The sequence below is a fragment of the Pteronotus mesoamericanus genome, unplaced genomic scaffold (assembly GCF_021234165.1).
Source record: "Pteronotus mesoamericanus isolate MK-2021 breed Mesoamerican mustached bat unplaced genomic scaffold, CSHL_Meso_final contig_100, whole genome shotgun sequence".
Taxonomy (NCBI): Eukaryota; Metazoa; Chordata; class Mammalia; order Chiroptera; family Mormoopidae; genus Pteronotus; species Pteronotus mesoamericanus.
Genome location: NW_026554999.1, coordinates 6,244,201 through 6,263,303, shown reverse-complemented (window position 1 = coordinate 6,263,303; position 19,103 = coordinate 6,244,201).

Sequence of the window (19,103 nt, the reverse complement as noted above, 5' to 3'; positions counted from 1 at the left end):
CCTATAAGCAGAACCTAACCAACAATACAAAGATGCAAGGAAAATAAGACCGACAACACTGAAAGGAAAAGAAATCAACAGAGGCAAGAGGGAAGGAGGGAGGGGCGGGCAGGGAAAGGGAAGGGAAGGGGAAAGTCAAGGAACATATAGCAAGGACTCAGGGACAAAACCAAAGGGGAAGAGCTGAGGGAGGGAAGGAGGGAGGGGGCAAGGGAAAGTGGTTGGGGGGGGGCAGAGACAAATGTATTTAAAAATAAATAAAGAAAGAAATGCTTGAAAAAAAAGAAAAAAAAAGAAAAGCCCTATCAATTTAATATCCAACAAGAGCTCATGTAAATTTCTATCCGCTCACAGATTTTTACCAGTGGGGTCATATCTTTACTTTCATTGACTTTGACCATTTCACCTATTATAAATCACCTGATCATCGTTGGTCTTGGGTGTATTAAACCTTTGTCACTCATCTACTTGGCAAATCTTTTACCAGTATATCACTTATTAACTTTTTTTGTTTCTTTTTATCAAAAAAGTTTACATAGTGAAGTCTTTTAGTATTTTTCCAAGTTATTCTTGCTTTTGAGCACTACAAAGATAAAATTTATTACTTTAACAGCTAAATATTTAATATGTGGGGTTGATTTTGATATATGGTAATGAATAAGTAGCTTAAGCATGTTTTCCAAATTTAAAATTATCTCAATTTTATTTACCAAATAATCTATTTTTTGTCAACATTATAAAAATTCTAGCCTCAAAATAAACTGCCACATTTACTTTTTGATATATCTTGCTAGTAATATTTATTCCCATTAAGTTCCTTGTTGGCCATTTTACCAATATTTAAATTACATGTCAAAATTTGACAGGGCAAGTTTTATATTATTATTTTTCTTTATCATAACTTTCATGACTTATTCTTTCAATGTAAAGGTTTAGTCTTCAAATGAAATTAGGAATCATTTTTACCCCTCAAAAAAAGGATGTCATTTTATAGGTAGAGGGGTATAGGTGGATTCCAATAAATGCATAAAATATTAGTGAAGAAATTACATCTTTCCAATATTGACACATATCAACCAAAGGACTTGTTAATGTCATTTATGTACTTTTTATTAGATTTTCCCCATGAAGTCTTATGGTTTTATTTTTTATTTTTATTTTTCACTTTGATATATTCTATTTATTTAACATCACAAATATATTTTTGTCACATTAAAAGTCTGAATTTTGAGCAGATTCTTGGACTGAGTCTCTCATCCATCAGCTCATTCAACTTTAGCACCTGTCTCATCACCAACAGCTTTTCCAGATCTGCTACCTGCTACCTTCACCAGGAAGCTCCACGAGTTTTCCCAATTCAAACTTGGGCTTCTCCTGCATTTTGACTTTTCTAACAAAGGCGTCATGGAACAGGTCAATAGATTGATAAGCCTTTTCTTTGTCTTCTTCCAATGTTATTTGGAATTAATTTATTGGCCACTTCTTTCAAGTAATTTGTCTGCACCTTTTGGATCATGATTTCCCTCATTTTCCAGATTTGACAGACTTGTTTGTTGATGCTGAGCAGAAAGGTCTTATGAATCTGATTGTTGTGTTTTTTTAGAAAAACCAACACAGAATAGATGAAGTAAATAACCAGTGCTAGTCTTGACATTAACATGAGCTTTAATCATGCTTTGCCATTTTTTGATCATGGAGCACATTTTGTCATGGGTAAGAGCCATGCCATGGAAAATTAGCACTTTTTGCCCTGAACAACCTCAGTAATCAGCTTCAATTTTCTAAATGCAACTTCATCACTCTGCAGATCTGATAGGCTTACTTCAAAAACATGACCTTGAGACCATCAGATATGATTTTGGTTCCTTGAGTTCTCATCACTACTGTGTTTCCAGTACTTCTTATGTTGAACATAACTGCTACTTTCACGTCACACTAATATTCCTTAGAAAATGGATCAACCACTTCTTCCTTGGCTGTCTTTTTGCTACTCTTCACAATGGGCTTGTTCTTGTGGATCACCATGGAGCTGTTCAAAGGGCCAAAAGGCAATGTCTTATAGTTTTATTTGTAAAGTTCTTGTATGTCTTGTTCAACTTATTCTTGAATATATTATGCTTCTGTTACTATTTGACAGCACAGGTATTTTATTTACAACCGCTGATTTTTAAAAGTAAGCTACTTCATTGTGCATATTTATATTTAGATAAACTAATGAGTTCTCAGTATTTCTGATATATTTACTGATTTAGGGGATTTCTGGATTGAGAAAATAATCTGCAAATAATAATAAACATAATTTTTCATTTCTAACATCTCTTTTTTTCCTGAACATTTCAAGCATCATATTAAACCATAATGGTAATTTCCATTCTATAACCTTGTTAAAAAATAAAGGTGATAAAACTATTATTATATTGTTTGATTGTAATAATAAAGGATTTGCTGATTCTCTACTAAGTATGATGCTAATGTAATTTGTATATTACCTTCAAAAGTGTACTCATATTTTTTAAAAAGATGAAATTATATGACAACATATAGAAAGATACAGATGTAGATGACAATATGGGTTTGCATAGAGATATACATCCTCAAATTATCAAATTGCACAATTCTTCTTAGTTATTATTCTTATTAGTTGTTATTGTATTCATTTCTATTTGCCTGTACAATTTTTACTCTTCTTGTATTATGTGAGTCCAGATATTGCTCCTCCTGTTACTTAAAATTTGTCATCGCTCTTCCTACTGCCTCTGTCCACTCATCTCACTTTTTTCCCAATTAATAATCTCATCCATCCAATCACTTCAAACATTTCTTTAAATAAGCCCAAATCTTTTGGTCCACCATTGGCCTCTCTTATTACTTCTGTTTTAAATTTCAAATCTCTGCTTTTCCCTTATCTGCAACTCAAAAATCAACATGCCCAAACCTATTGGACAGACTCACCCCCTTCCTGACATGCCACATTCTCCAGACTTCCTTGCCCTTATTAAAGTCATAATTCTTCCATTGTTTAATCAAACAAAAACCCATAGTATCATCTCCAACCAATCTCTCCCTTCTTTTCTCTGTCTACTATGTTTGCCAATGCTCGTGGACTGTGCTTCCACATGGCCTCCTCATCTTCGGCTCATGCCCACTGCAAAAGTCTCCTGATGTACCTGTGTCTCACCTCCTCCAGATTGCTACGTATATGAAATTGCTAGTCAGGTTACTTCTTGACTATATTCTTCCATAACATAAAACACTTACAGAATAATGTTCAAATTCTTTTGCCTGACATTTGACCAATTTGCTTGCCCAGATAAGCTGGGGTCAGGGGCCTATTATATGAGCCACAGTCTAGGTACCTAGGCCAGGTTTGGCACAGGTCATCTTTTGTTTTCTGTGACACTGTGACTGGTGATAATTGACAGCACTTTAGAATATGAAGAATCAAAATTTCTGTGTTATCCAGATGCATAAATCATAATGATAAGATAAGAGGGGACACTGGTTATAAAATCAACAGCATAAACACCAGAGGAACTTGATGAGACAGGACTCAAAGAAGGTAGTAGTTAATTCCTGAAATAATCTTTGAGCTAATGTTCAGGTGCATATATGAAAGTATACCAATAAAAGCAGATTTTTAACATTTACTCTTCAAAAAAGCTTTCATCAAAACCACCTGTCTAGTTATTTCTCCAACTTCCTCAGAGATTCCTGGGAAACCAACAGACCCCTTACTGTTCTCTGAGTACTCTCCTCAATTCCTGATGCTGAAGGTGGGGATAACACAGGCTCTGTCTTGAACCAACTCCAAATCAATCTAAACACTAAAGCTATCAGAAAGCCTCTCCTATGTACTTGCCCCCTGGAAGATGGCTTCAAAGACTGTTTTGGGCCCACGGCCAGTATCGAAGTTGCTTGGTCAGGAAAGAGATTCCCCTAATAGCAGTGAGCACAGTCTTGCACAGCACAGCTGCCAATAAATATTCATTAAATTTCTAAGAAAATTGAGGATACTCTAACATAGAAGAAAAAAAACTCCTATTACATAATATTGGTATTGTTTTTGCATAAATGAATAAATAGAAATAAGAAAAAAAGAGAAAAAAACAAAATTAGCCCAAAGCAAAAGAATGCTGCAAGGTCATCAGGACATAATTAGTCAGTAGACTTCCTATATTATTTTCTAATGGCCAAAGAAAGCATTATGGGGTAGAGGTTCATTACAGGGGGATGTAATCCTAATAAATGGGATATAAAAAGAGAGTTTGTATCCTCTGAGACCTCTGCCTTATCTGGGGAGAACGATTTCTCCTTCCACTTTGAATATCTTCACCAGGAAACTGAGACAATGCTTGTTCTTGTCCAGCAACAGACAAGATGGTCTCAGGGGTCAAACTTATTTTTGTAAGAATAGATAGAAATTTCTTCACTAAGACTTAAAAATATTGAGTAAAACAAAAACAAGACAAATATATATGATAAAGACAAGACAAATATACATGACAACATAACAAAAGCAACCAGTCAAAAGGATAGGGAATAAAATTGCTTCAGATTTTGAGTTGCCTGCATACTCGATTCCAGTGATGCTGCCCAAAATGTAATGTTTAATTGCCTCAATATAACAAGAAAATTTAGTCTGTTCAGCATGAGGTACATACTGCCTGAGAATAATAAGAAAAACAGAATCAGCAGCAGCAGAAAGAAAGGACGCAGGAAAGGGGAGGTGACAATTGTGCTTGACTCTGCCTCTCCAAACTACCAAGAATATTTCACTCAGTTTCTGGAAAAATATTAACATACATGCTCAATACCCAAAGGAGAATAGCCTGAAGGTTCAAAAAGAAGATATTTGAGAAATAACGTTCTTGTATTTAAGTACTTAAGTACTTAAATGGCTCTAATTTTAATAAGTCCTTTTGACTACCTGCAAGAAGGCATAAATGATTTTAACACATAGACATAGCAAGATTGTTGTTTGGGACTTAAAATATTTTAAAAAAAACACTTTTAACAAGCTTTTCAACAAAGTAATCTCATAAAAATAACTGCTAAAGGTCATTGAGAGTTTTCTCCCAGACATTATGGCACACTTTACGGCATCATCTCATTTAGTCCCTGCAACCACCCTGTAAAGTACGTATTATTACTAACCTCATTTTACAGTCGAAGGAACTGAAGCATAAAAAAGGTTAAGTTCTCTGAGTTAGCAAATGTAGAATAGATAGACCCAGCTGGACTTAACCACAGTAAAAGCTCTTGACCATTATACTATAGTTGTCTTGCTGTGGTTATCCTAAAGGAACTAGACAGCTGCTTTTAGAACACCATAAAAATAGAAACCATGCTTTAACCTGGAATGGCAAGGATGATCCTTAAAATTTCTTCCCATCTCATTTAAAGATTCCCTGATCTTATGTTCCTTGTGGAAGATAAACCTGTGCATTCAGCCAAGATTCTCCCAGGATTCCAACATTTATCTGTGCTGGTTCTCAATGTTTGGGAATTGAGCTATCAAATAATGGAATGACTGAAAGTTGGAGGAAGTGGGGAAAGGACTTAAAACACATGCTAATGCAAATATCCATATGTATTTTGCTTAGGAAAGTTTTTTTTCCTCTCTTTCATCATGGGATTCAAAAGGCGGCCTCAACTTTAACCTCAACCAACAGACACACACACACATGCGCGCGCACACACACACGATCTGCTTATCCTGTCCTGCTATAGTGTGTGTATGGTTCATAACACATAACGAAACTGATGTCATTTTGTATATAATAGGATATATATTATTTTATATATTATGCATTACATATGTAAAGCTTTCTATTATGAAATATAATCTATATTTTATAAGTCATTATCCTATAGAAACATTAAAAAGAAGATTCAAAGGAACTATATGCCTTGTTACATGATAGATTTAAACATAAAGCAGCATAAATGCTTTTCATCATTTCTATATGCTTTAAGATAACAGTATGTCATTTTAAAAAGATTCAACATTTGGAATCTGCCTACATGCAAGTAGTAAATACAAATGATTTTAAGTGTGCTGGAAATCTGAAATTCACACATGAAGTATCTGAAATATCAAATTGGTTGCAATCATGTTGTAGGACTTTTAGGACCTCAGAGTATCTGTTAACTCTAAAACTCCCAGAGGTTTGCAAAAATAAAGCAGCCAACTGAATACCATCAGAAACAAAACATTACTTTCGTTTTCAACAGTGACTTCAAACAGAACAAGTATTCTGATTATTTCTCATTTTAACTTTCTACATTAGTAATTTACTCTTATACCACCACATGCTATATAGGGCAATTTGCTAAACTGTGGTTTGCTATAGTGGCTCCAAGGAGGAAAAGATTAGTTTTGGTGTATTCACAGAAGAATCCCCTTAGAGGCTGACACAGATTAGGAGGGGAAGAGTTGCAAGTCTGGGGAAAGCTGCCCACAGGCACTGGGAGGGAATATGCTTTCCTGCGCGCAGAAAGATGGGAACACCGGAGCATGCGAATCTGAAGATTAAAGAACATATGGAAATACCAATAAATTATCTTAAAAAGAAAAATGTGTGTAGGGCGTGTGTGTGTGCGCGCGCGCTCGTGCGTCCCAGAGGGGAGGCAGGGGCTGTGCCCAGGGAAGATAGTTTATAAAAAAAACATAAAGTAACATTATTGAATTCACCTTTTTTGTTTATAGTGGGGAGCTACTGAAGAAAGAACCAGGGCTCTGAATTAATCCAACGATGCAGAGATTGAATTTCAAGTATACTAGAACATTTGGAAAACTAACATACAAGTTTTGGGGTAGGGGAAGTAGTAGGGTGAGCTGCGGAGGTATAGTTTAGTTTCAAAAATATCCCCGAAAGAGAAAATATTCTAAAATACTTTTTCTATTCAGTGTTCTTACAGGATATTGCATCTATCTATTTATTTATCATCTATCATCTTTTTGTCTATCTTTAATTGCACTAATATATATTAAATATTCCATTTGTTTCAACTGTTTAATTTTTATTTGGTCACCTTCATTTACTCAAAATGTTCTTAAAAATATAACAAAATTTGGAATTAAAAATTCATATAGATATATTTTTCTCTTGCTTTATTTTATGAAGAAATTAAAAATCTATCCCCATATAATCCTACACTAGCTTACCAACAAAACTCCTGAGGATTCAAAAATACTTATGATTTCCCTAAGCACTAGAATTGGGTCCTGAATTATAAATGAGTTACGATGTACTTTAATACTACATTTAGGTGGCAGCCTCATACTGATTATGTAAGGCTCTTAAGTCGCCTTTCTTACTTTTGCTAAAATATCTGGTACGAATTGCAAAGATGCAGGAACAGCATAGAGGTATAACAAATTATTTGCATTTAAATGACTGGTGGTTTAATCCAGCTAATTATGTTTCTATAATATTTGTTTAACATTCAAAACACCTGCATCATATTATGTGCAATTCTGTATAAGGCAACACAACATCTCCTCCAGAATTTAAGATAGTAGGGGAAAAAAGAAAGAACAAAAAAGAAAAGACAGTTTATGTGTAGTAAGTTGGTGGGGGGCTATGAATCATTATGCAAATTATCTTTCTATCAATCCATAGTGACAGTCATTTTTTAAATCTAAATCATCAAGAATGCAGAAATGGGGGACCGAGCTAAATTCTTGTAATCTATGCCAGTTCTGTGTGATCCCCCATGTCTTTTGGCAGAAGGCCAGTTTTCACCCCTAGAATGGAAGAAACTAAATATCAATGAAGAAGCACCTGCCCTAGCCAGTAGCTTTGACCTACACCTTACCTCAATCTGCATAGCAACTTTCTTTCAAAGCTCTGTGAGCAATTTACATATGCTGCCTCATCTATTTCTGTAACATCCATTGAGCTAGGTGAAAGCTAACGTTATCACCATTTTCCAAATGGAAAATATGAAGTGCAAAGAAATGATATAATGACTCTGAGAAAAACCTACAGTTCAGGTTATAACACAAATAGCCTTCCTCTCTAGAATCTATTTTCTCTACATGTTCACTAGCTAAGTGTACTTCGGGGTAATGCAGATGATTCAGCACACATATCTATTTCAACATATTGTTGTAGGACAAAAACGTCGTAAGTGCTTTGGTGGGTAATCTATGAACTCTTATTCTGAATATAATGCTTTCGATGTTTGCCTAATGCTACAAACAAATTCAAATAGTAAGACAAAGACTTACATGTGTTTTTCTCAATGAAAATTATTTTTGCATCTCTATTAAGCTATAAATCAATAAGTATCAACACATGAAAAGAATCTATTGTCAGAAATAAAGCACAGTTTAGGGTCAATTTCAATAAATTCAGGGTATTACAGAAATGCACTTACAGTGATCAATACACATTTTTCTTGCTCAAGTGACTTTTATGCTGATGTACTCATTTTCAACAAGGGAAAATATGTTGCACTATGAAAACAAAGGGAAATTGGTTGATTTATGTGACTAATGTTTCAAATCTTCAACTTCTGATGTTTCAGAGAAACACAACTATCCCATACCTTTCAAAATCTTCTAAATCTAAATTACAAAACCATTATCAAACCACAGGAACCATATGAATATCTTATTTGGGACTCTATGAATCTGGTAATTATCACTCTGGCAGTATATTTATGGAATTTAAAGAGCAATTGGATGTTAAGCTTCATGTTTTCTTCCGAAGCAAGCTAAAAATATCTGTATAAAAATGTACAGATAAGCCATTCCATAACAAACATACTGATGTTTATGTGAAAAGAGAAAGCAGTAATCTTAATTACTATGGTATAGTATTTTGGAACATTGAAAAATATATTATCACAAAACAGCTAAAATTCACGATTAAAATTAACTAAAATAACACTTTCTAATCAATAAATAATCAAGTGTTGCAAATCATATTTCTTAATGATAGTGGAAGGGAAATATGAATTTACTTCTTTTCTTGAAATCCACAATCAAATGCATTCCTATTTCCCTAGAGTGTTCTTTATGTAATACTTGAATGTATAGTTAATATTTCATATGACCAATCCAATGTCCTTTACAAACCTTCAGAATAATGTTTTCAAATGTCCTCCAAAGAGATCACCCTGTCTCCAGGAATGATCAACTATGTCTCAAGTTACTGTGCTGAGTTTGACATTAGGAGAAGAATGTCTGCTCATAGTTCATGCAATTTTCACTTTAGAGAGTGTGAGGGTTTTTTTTAAATCTGTCTATGCAGTCATCCTATACCTTTGAAAAATATAAAATTACTTGTGCTATTTCTTCGAATACTCATCCTTGAAATTCACTATAGTTCCTAAGACATTGTCCTGTGTATTCTATTTAGACCTGAGATTTTTCGTCTTTTGCTGATATAAGCAACCAAAGATAAAAATAGGTCATTTCGAATCCTAGATGTATGCAAGGCAGAGCTGTGAAATATGAGATAAAGGGCAATGAAATCTGAGGAAGAAACTTCTCAGTAATCTTTAAACGTGATACTATTTATCTGTTATACATGGTAGAAGCTGTTCAAGAGCTTTGACACAAAGTTCAGGCTTACCTAATTATAATACCCAAATACAGGTTAATCAGTGACTATGATATATAAATTTAATAAAGAGTAAAATGACCTACTTCTGAAAATGCTAAGGGCATTTAATTTTTCATGAGTGCTCTGCATGACTCTGTCTCCAGTGTCCTAATCCTTTCTGTGTGTTCCTCCTTCAGAGATATAAGCACAAGTAATATGTGATATAATAAAGGCCATCGTGGAAAAAAATTAGAGGGAGGAACGACATCCTCAATTTGCTTATCAAAAAAGCATTGACTTTCCTTTGGTGTATAATTGCAGACAAATAAAGTGCTCTCATATCCACAACTGTCTTGAAATTTTGGATTCATCATTCATTTCCAACAATAACTTATTCCCACTTGGTTTGGCATATAAAAAATGTGTACCTTTGTATTAACAGCTTAAGGCAAAGGAACAATGGCACTCCATTCTACTTCAGCCTGTAAGACTACATTGACAAGGCTTACTTGGGATGTCAGGGTCTTCAGAGTGACAATTACATGTTTCACCTCCCAATTTCCATTACCGAGGTTTACTTTCCACCTCTGCTCCCCATGGCTGTGGCACCCAATTAAAGAATTGCTGGATCTTGTGAGTGTGGCAGTTTTTATTATAACTGTAGTTTATCTGTTAGTAATTTCTTGATATAATAACCAGAATTAGACATTGTTACCCTGGATTTGTTCAGTCTCCCTACATTTTTCAATTTCAATATTACCTATAGTGTATTTTTTCTTACTTCAACCCTGTAAGGTAGGTGGGCTAAGTTTTATAAATGGAAAAAAAAAAAGGAGGACTGGAATGGTTAAATGATATTTTTAAAGTTGTGCAACAAGTTAGTGTGAGAAGCAAAGAAAGACCCCAGGTTCCCAGTTCCTGGGAGAATATCCTTTCTACAGAGGGCATCCGCCCAGCCCTGCAGAATAAGACAAGTAGCTCTGGATTCATGAGGTTCTCTTTGCTCAATTAATAACATTGCAGGAGAAAAGATAAGACTTATCATATTGTTTGCTAAAGGAACAAGAGACAATCTATTCTCTGTGTCGGTGATATCCAGATTAGGCTATAACGTGGTTTATGAAAAGTATTTACAAGACATCCATCCTCTGAGAGCTCAGATTCCCAGTGCCCAACAACATACCTAGTTCTGAGAGGAACATAATGGATCCCCACTGTTAAACGAATGGTTCGTGTGCTCCGTCTTTAGGAAAAAACCATTATTTTAATTTCAATAGAGGCAAAATAATACTAGGAGTCAGAAGGCTCTAGATCAATTTCTGTCACTTTACAACTATGTTTTAATGATAAAATTTTTTATCTGTGTGTATAAACAGTAATATCAGCCTTTCTACTCCATAGCATTTCTGTAAACAAATAATAACATGGAAAAAAAGCTTTCTGTGAGACAACAAAGAGATATACAAATATAAGTTAATGCTATTTTGTCTGTATTTGAATACATCTATTTTATTCCTGATGATGTATTTTCAAAAGCAAGTTTCAAGGTACTAACAAAAATTTTTAATATATGTGGCATATTTAGATATCATTATTTCTAAGCTTCATAAAATATATATTTATATGTGCTTATGTATATTATATAATTTAGTTTATGCTATAAAAACTACATATATAATTTAGGTTATCTTAATTTTAAAACTGATTTCTAAAAATTGAGATTGGTTGGAATTTGCTTTTGAAAACTAGGATCTTCCTCTCATAGAATATAAATTTTTGTGAGAATTGATATGCAATGCTACAAGAACTGCAAACTTGAAGTTGATGAGGTATTTTTAAATGTCCTTTTCTCATGTAGCAAGAGAAAGCAATTAGTATATGAAAAGTTGTTCAAAGTATATTATGTCTTCACTAAATGGCTCTCTTCATTCAATCCATAAAAAATATTTTTAAGCTGTCTAGGGAGATTACTTTCAGTAATTTCTGGGAATAGCAACCTCCTGCCAGTGTGGAGCTGGCTATAACACTCCACAGACACCCCAACTCCCCAACTGCATTCTAAGAAGAATATAACAGCTCTTGATATGACCACCTTTGGTTTGTAACTCCTTACCATGCTAATTATGAAAAACAAATTGTATCTAGCATAACGAGAATATGTATTAGCATCAATAAAGTCTTCACAGCAGAAATTCCAAAAGTTTAAAGTCCTGGGGGTTACCTCATTTCTATGAGATGAGCAAAGAAAACAGGGTCTTCTTCCACACAAGAGTAGATTGTTCTCATATTATAGCATCTATTGAGGGTTCCAGATGTTTTATGGGAGGAGCCAGTCTAGCACAGAGGGCCAAAGCACAGAGGGTCTGGTGTTGGTGTCAGAGGCAAGAATGATTCTGGAAATAAGGGAAAGTTTTATCTGAAATCCAAAGGAGTAAACAGAGAACAGATTCTGAGTTTGAAGCAAAACCTGAAAATATTCACTAACACAAACCTAGGTTTGAGAAAGAAACAGCAGTAAGAGGGGAGGATGGAGGAGGGAACCATTTAAAAGAAGGTGAAGGGATTAGTCAAGGAACATATCTGAAGAACCCATGGACATGGACAATGGGGTGGGGATTGACTATGGAAGTGGGGGGGTGGGCTGATTGTAGGGAGGTGAAGGGGGAAGTAACTGGAACAACTGTAAAACACAAAAATAATAAAGTAAGGTGCTACTGCTAAAATAGTACTAATAAAATATAATTTTAAAAAATTACTTATTTGTCCTTGCCTTAAGAGAAATATTGGCAAAAAATATTGCCACCACTGTGGAGAAGAGTATGGAAATTCCTCAAAAAACTAAAAATAGAACTGCCTTTTGACCCAGCAATTCCACTGCTGGGGATAAACCCTAAGAATCCCAAGTCACCAATTCAAAAGTACTTATGAACCCCTATGTTCATAGCAGCGCTATTGACAATAGCCAAGTGCTGCAAGCAGCCTAAGTGCCCATCAGCACATGAGTGGATCAAAAATTTGTGGTAGATTTACATAATGGAATACTATTCAGCAGAGAGAAAGAAGAAACTCCTACTTTTTGCAACAGCATGGATGGAATTGGAGAATATTTTGCTAAGTGAAATAAGCCAGGGAGTGAAAGACAAATACCAGATGATCTCACCTGTAAGAGGAATCTAATGAACAAAATAAACTAAGGAACAAAACAGAACCAGAGACGTGGAAATATGGAACAGACTGACAGTGGCCAAGGGGAGATGGGAGGGGGATAATGGTAGAAAGAAGGGGAAGGAACTAGTCAAAAACCATGTATGAATGACCCATGGACATGGACAACAGTGTGGGGACTGACTGCGGGAGCTTGAGGTGGAATGGGCGGAGGAGGGCAAAGAGGGAAAAATTGGGACAACTGTAATTGAATAACAATAAAAAGATGATAAAAAAGCACGCCAACCTAATTCACTCTAATAGTTGATAAATCACAAAAGACTTTCATATTTTAATTTGTAAGTTTTCCAACTAAGATCAATGAATTAAAGGAAAGACCTTTATTACAGAAGATACATAAGCAAAACGGTAAAGAACACATGTCAAACAAAAATCCCAAGAAAATAAAATGTATCTAATTGATAGAAAATTCTTTATTAAATGACCAAAGAAAACCTGGGTAGAAAAATGCATAACCAATGACTAAAACCAGGTAATGTCTTATATGTCTATAATATTCTACAATAAAAGTGTCTTTTTTCCACTTAACATCATCTCAAAAGTATAGGATGTAAAATAGTAATGCTGTAAAAAATAAGAATATTCTCTCTGTTTTATTACTGTATATCTGAACTACCAGAAAATAAATGAAAACTAAAACTATATATACTATACAACAAGGAATTAGAATTTTGGGGTCCTAAGAAGATAGCGTGGACTCATTAAACAAATGGTAAGAATGTAATCCAAGAAAATAATCCAATCTAAAGCCCCATTTTTCTCAAAAGCAGCCTTCAAAAATCCTGGAAAAGAATCAAGAATTCAAATTATAATTTTGAAATTATAAACACTTACAGTATTTCCCAAATTTGTATGACCCAACAGCCAATTCAGATATTTAAATATGTATTTGATAAAAGCATTGCTTTAAACTGATTTAATTCAGGAAATTCTTTAATTTTATTCAAAATATGTATATAGGTCATTCCTAGTTCTTCCCAATATTTCCTTATTGAGAAAGGGTCTTCAAATATTATTCTACACAGATGATATGTCATAGAATTGTACACAACAAGCTCAAGAAAAGTCTGACGACACTGTTGCCCATGCTTAATGTCTCCAACACCTCCTTTCCACATAAACATGTGCTTTATTTCAATAATTCAGTAATTCAATTCAGTAATTTATTTTTTATTGTATTTTTTTATTGTTCAAATACATTTGTCTCCACTTTCCCCTGCCCCTCTCCCCTGCCTCCCACTCTCAATCCTTCTCCACTTTGGCTTTGTCCATGGGTCCTTTATACAAGTTCCTTGACTTAAACCTTCCCTTCCCTTTCCCCACCCCACCTTCCCTCTTGATTTTGTTGGTTTCTTTTTTCTTCAATGTTGCTGGTTAAATTTTCCTTGCTTGTTTGTTTTGTTGGCTAGGTTCCACTTATAGGTGAGATCATATGATATTTGCCTTTCGCCCTTTGGCTTATTTCACTTAGCATAATGCTCTCCAGTTCCATCCATGCTGTCGTGAAGGGTAGTAGCTCTTTCTTTCTTTCTGCTGCATAGTATTCCATTGTGTAAATGTACCATAGTTTTTTGATCCACTCATTTATTGATGGGCACTTAGGTTGCTTCCAGCTACTGTAAGCTACTTAGGTTACTTGGCTACTGTGAGCTGTGCTGCTATGAACATTCGGATGCATAGGTTCTTTTGAATTGCTGTTTTGGGATTCTTAGGGTATAATCTCAGCAGTGTAATCGCTGGGTCAAAAGGCGGTTCCATTTTTGGCTTTTTAAGGAAATTCCAAACTGTTTCCCACAGAGGTTGCACCAGTTTGCATTCCCACCAACAGTGCACTAGGGTTCCCTTTTCTCCACAGCCTCGCCAGCACCCACTGTTTGTTGATCTGTTTATGATGGCCATTCTGACCGGTGTGAAGTGGTATCTCATTGTGGTTTTAGTTTGCATCTCTCTGATGGCCAGTGATGCTGAGCATCCTTTCATATAAGTCACGACACCATAAAAGTCCTACAGAACATAGGCAGGAAACTCTCAGATATCCCACGCAGCAATATTTTCAGCGATATGTCCCCTAAAGCAAGGGACATAAAGGAAATAATAAACAAGTGGGACCTCATCAAAATAAAAAGCTTCTGCATGGCTAAAGAAAACATCAGCAAAATGAAAATGGAACAAACCATATGGGAAAATATATTTGCCAATGATACATCAGATAGCGGTTTGATCTCCAAAATATATAAAGAACTCACATGACTCCACTCTAAGAAGATAAACAATCCAATTAAAAAATGGGCAAAGGACCTGGACAGAAACTTCTCCAAGGAAGAGATCAGAGGGCCCAGACACATATCAATTCAGTAATTTCAAACAGTATTCAAGTCACTTGGATTGAAATCATTAAAAATAGGTTAAATATTATATCATGCCCTCAAAGACATTAGAATCTAATATACATGAAGAGAAAGATATGCAAATAATTTAAACAGGTGTTAAGTGCTATGATGAAAGAAGGCTTGATACAGAATGGCCACTACATAGAAGAGGAAAGGTCATAGAAAAATATCTGCCCAAAGATCTTAGGACTGAATCTGCACTTTATGCAGCTTCTTTGCATAGAAGCACAGGAATGCCACCCACCCCACCCCCAGGGTATATATGATATGAGGGTAGTATAAGAACAAAGATGTGTGACTATAATTTCAAACTTGGGGCATCAGAGAAGACTTCCCTAAATGGGGATTTTGAAAATCCTGTTAAATAAATAATTTAAGCATGATGAGAAAATGTTTCAGACAGAAGGAAAAACAGAATCTAATACTTTGAAACATGAAATAACTTGATATATTTAAAGAATACAAAGAAAACAAAACAAAACAAGAATACAAAGAGCTTATAATGCTTAGACAAGATATTGTGCCCACTGTATTGGCTACCCAGTTAGGAAATTCCATTCAGAGAAATGAAATGATATTTGTCTAACCTAAACAATGTGCATGAACTTTTGACTATGTGAATGCATTGAAGAAAATAAGTTGAAGTAAAACAATAGAATTATCTTACAAATAAGTAACAGAATTTTTTCAAGGTCATAAAAGCAGCACGAAAGCGTAAGCAGACAAATAAGTGAAATACAACGCTTACTGAATAGTAAAACTCCAGGGTCTTCTTGGGGAATAAATTATCTGATGGTGTAATACAAGAAACCATAGAGCAATGTTTTTGATTAACAGGAAATACTCTTCAAGTAAATTTTCAACCCAGTAGTTGAGCTATAGCAGCCTATATTATCCAAAATAGAAAAAAAAGTAGGAAAATCCTCAGACTTCATGAGTAACTGCAAAAAAAATTTTTTGCAAATATGGAGACAATGGCATCTTCCATATCTTTATATAATAAATATATACACATATGTATATTTACACGTGCATACATAAATATATAAACATTTTTTTAAACTGGTGATGAATCTACCTTAACATTTGAATTTTAATAGTTAGAGTCTAAATTAAAATGTACAAGAATCAGGAGAGCAGCCCAGATATAACAAGCTAGTCCAACATGCATTATCATTCTCCATGGAACAAGGCAGAAAGTAAGCCTGACAGATGAGATCCCACCCTACATGTTCCCAGAGCACACTGGGCTTCCTGTGTTATAACAGTCCGCATATGTAATGCAACTCCATAGCTTTACTACTAATACCAGTACCATACACATAATTGGTGCTCAACAAATTGAATCTATGAATTCCTAAGTATCTATCTCCCTGCCACGCTATACATGCAACAATCATTTTTAGTTTACTGCTCCATCTTCATAGCCTACCACTATTTCTGGTACATGTAAAATGTTATCAATAAGTATTTGCTGAATGAATGAATCAATTAAAGATGCAGAACTTGACAACGGGAAAAGAGGACCAGCTTATAGAGAAGGAGAGGAGAATTGTTTGTCCACTCTGATAAATGGCTTCACTGACACCTTAGTGAGAAAAGAAGTGAAAAACTGTTAAGAAGAAATAAGGGACTAGAAATGGAGTTAGCAGTATAGTCAAAATTCAGGAACTCAAAGTTGAGAGAACAGAGGCTTCACCCTGACAATACAGTCTATAAGAACTTTTGTGCAACAATCAAATATTAACTCAGCAACTTTGAAGTAAGTTATCAGTCAAGGGCCACTAAAACCTGTAATGCTAAAAACATGTACTGAGAAAATACTAATATTCCTATCTGCAATAGGTAAAATTAATTTCCATTATACAATATTCACAATTGCCAATTGCATAAATGGAAATGTTATTTCAAGAGGACAAAATATATAAAATCTCAAATGCTTTGGTTTTCAAAGGGGTTTTTAAACTAGCATTCTTTAATCTAGTCTCTGAAATTATAAGACTGTTTTAAAAGCTGCAGAAGGTGTCACTACAAGACAATAGTCACTAATGAACTATTCACTTATGTAATTAACTGCATTCAAATATCTTTCTCTATTTAACACCAGTATAGATAGTCAGACAGATTAAACTAGAGATACCTTTGAACATCTTGTCGACTTCGTTATCATCACTTTTGCATTGCAAATATATTGTATATCTAAGTAAAGTGGAATTGTCATTTCATTTATAAAAATTGTGATTTCATAAAGTCAATGAAAATGATGTTAAATAACTGCTAGAATCAAATGATGACCTGACAAAGTGAAACCACTTTAAAAATGAGAAAAAACTTCTGTGAGAATGCTTCAAAACATATTGTTTTACTTATCTAAAAGATGAAGAAAGGCCCTTGGGAGAACAGTATCTTGAAAAAGAAAGCCCTCATTTTTTATTTATTTTTTGTATATTTTGTTTGTTTTTCTTTTCCTTGTTATTTTTTTTCCCAGTGCCCCCAAAATATTAATCATCTGTGAGAGAGGAATAGAAAGTGATTGCCAATGGGTAATGGAGTTGGGGTTTCTTTTGAGGGAAATGAATACATTCTAGAAATAGTGGTAAATACTAAAAACTACTAATTGTATAATGTAAAAGCGTGACTTATACAGTATGTAAATTATATCTCAATAAAGTGGAAATAAATTTGCAAAACTAACTTCCTTAGAGTTCTGCTATGAAAAGTAAATGTGAATGAAAAAGTGTCCTTTTATGCTATTGATCAATATTATTTGAACATGTGCAGAGGAATTATAAGATTTGAGTGTTTCTCTTGCTCTAGGAACATACATAGTTGCAAGTATATTTTTGTTAAGTATGAGATTGGTGTTTAAAAGTTTAGTTTCATTCTTCTGTAAAAAAATCCAAATGAAATTTTTATCTCTGTTAATGTGAAATTTAGTGGTAATTTTTTCCCAATATTAATTTTTTCTATTGGTCTCTTAACAAATCCTCTAGTATCATTTTTTTTCTTTATTGTGTTTCATAAATTGAAGTAAATTAAAGAAGTTTTATTTTCAAATTATGTTAAGATTTTTAAAAAATTCACTTTTTTTTTTCAATTTAATGACCCAATCATTCTTCACATGGCAAACATTGTGCTGGTGTCTAATACAGCACAAAATACTCAAAATTTCTATTAAGGGACAGCAGAATTGGGCACCACAAAATATGCTTTTGGGATTTTGATTATTTTAAGTTGATTATTTCTAAGAAATAGGACTCAGGAAAAACTTTTTATCTTCTGCCTCACTGCCTAAAAAAATTTAGACTGAGGCCCTCTTCAGAAAGGGAGGTATCATCCTAGATAACTATAGTTTAATACGAACTAGTGCATGACAGCAGACAGGAAGAAGCAAGGCCTTTTTGTTCAAAGTTCTGTCTGTGTGCCATTGTTTCAAGACTGTCCAACACTTGTTTACTAAACATTAACTAGTTTCATCTCCTTGTAAATTGCTTTCCTGCTCTTTGAACTCCCAAACAAGAAGCTACTAACCCCTTTTTCTCCTCAGCTCAAGATGGCATATAAATTTCAGCTGCCTAATCTGTCCCCAGGTCCCATATTCTTCTAGAGCTCCTGGATATACATATGTAATAAAATTGGTTATTTTCTCTTACTAATCTGTCTCGTGTCAATTTAATTATTAGAGGAGCCAGGAGAACTATGAAGGAGAAGAGGGGGACTTTCTCTCTCCCCTGCTCTATTTACAGGAATACTAAGCTATGGACTTACAGAACCCAGAATGAAACACCCTTTATCTTGAAAGTCAGTTTCCTGATATTTTAGATTAAACTCACTGTTTAAGTTTTAGAAACACTTTCCAAAAAATTACAATATAAGGCAGAGCAAAAACTCCTTATCAACTAAGCAATGCATTTATGGCATTTCACACTGT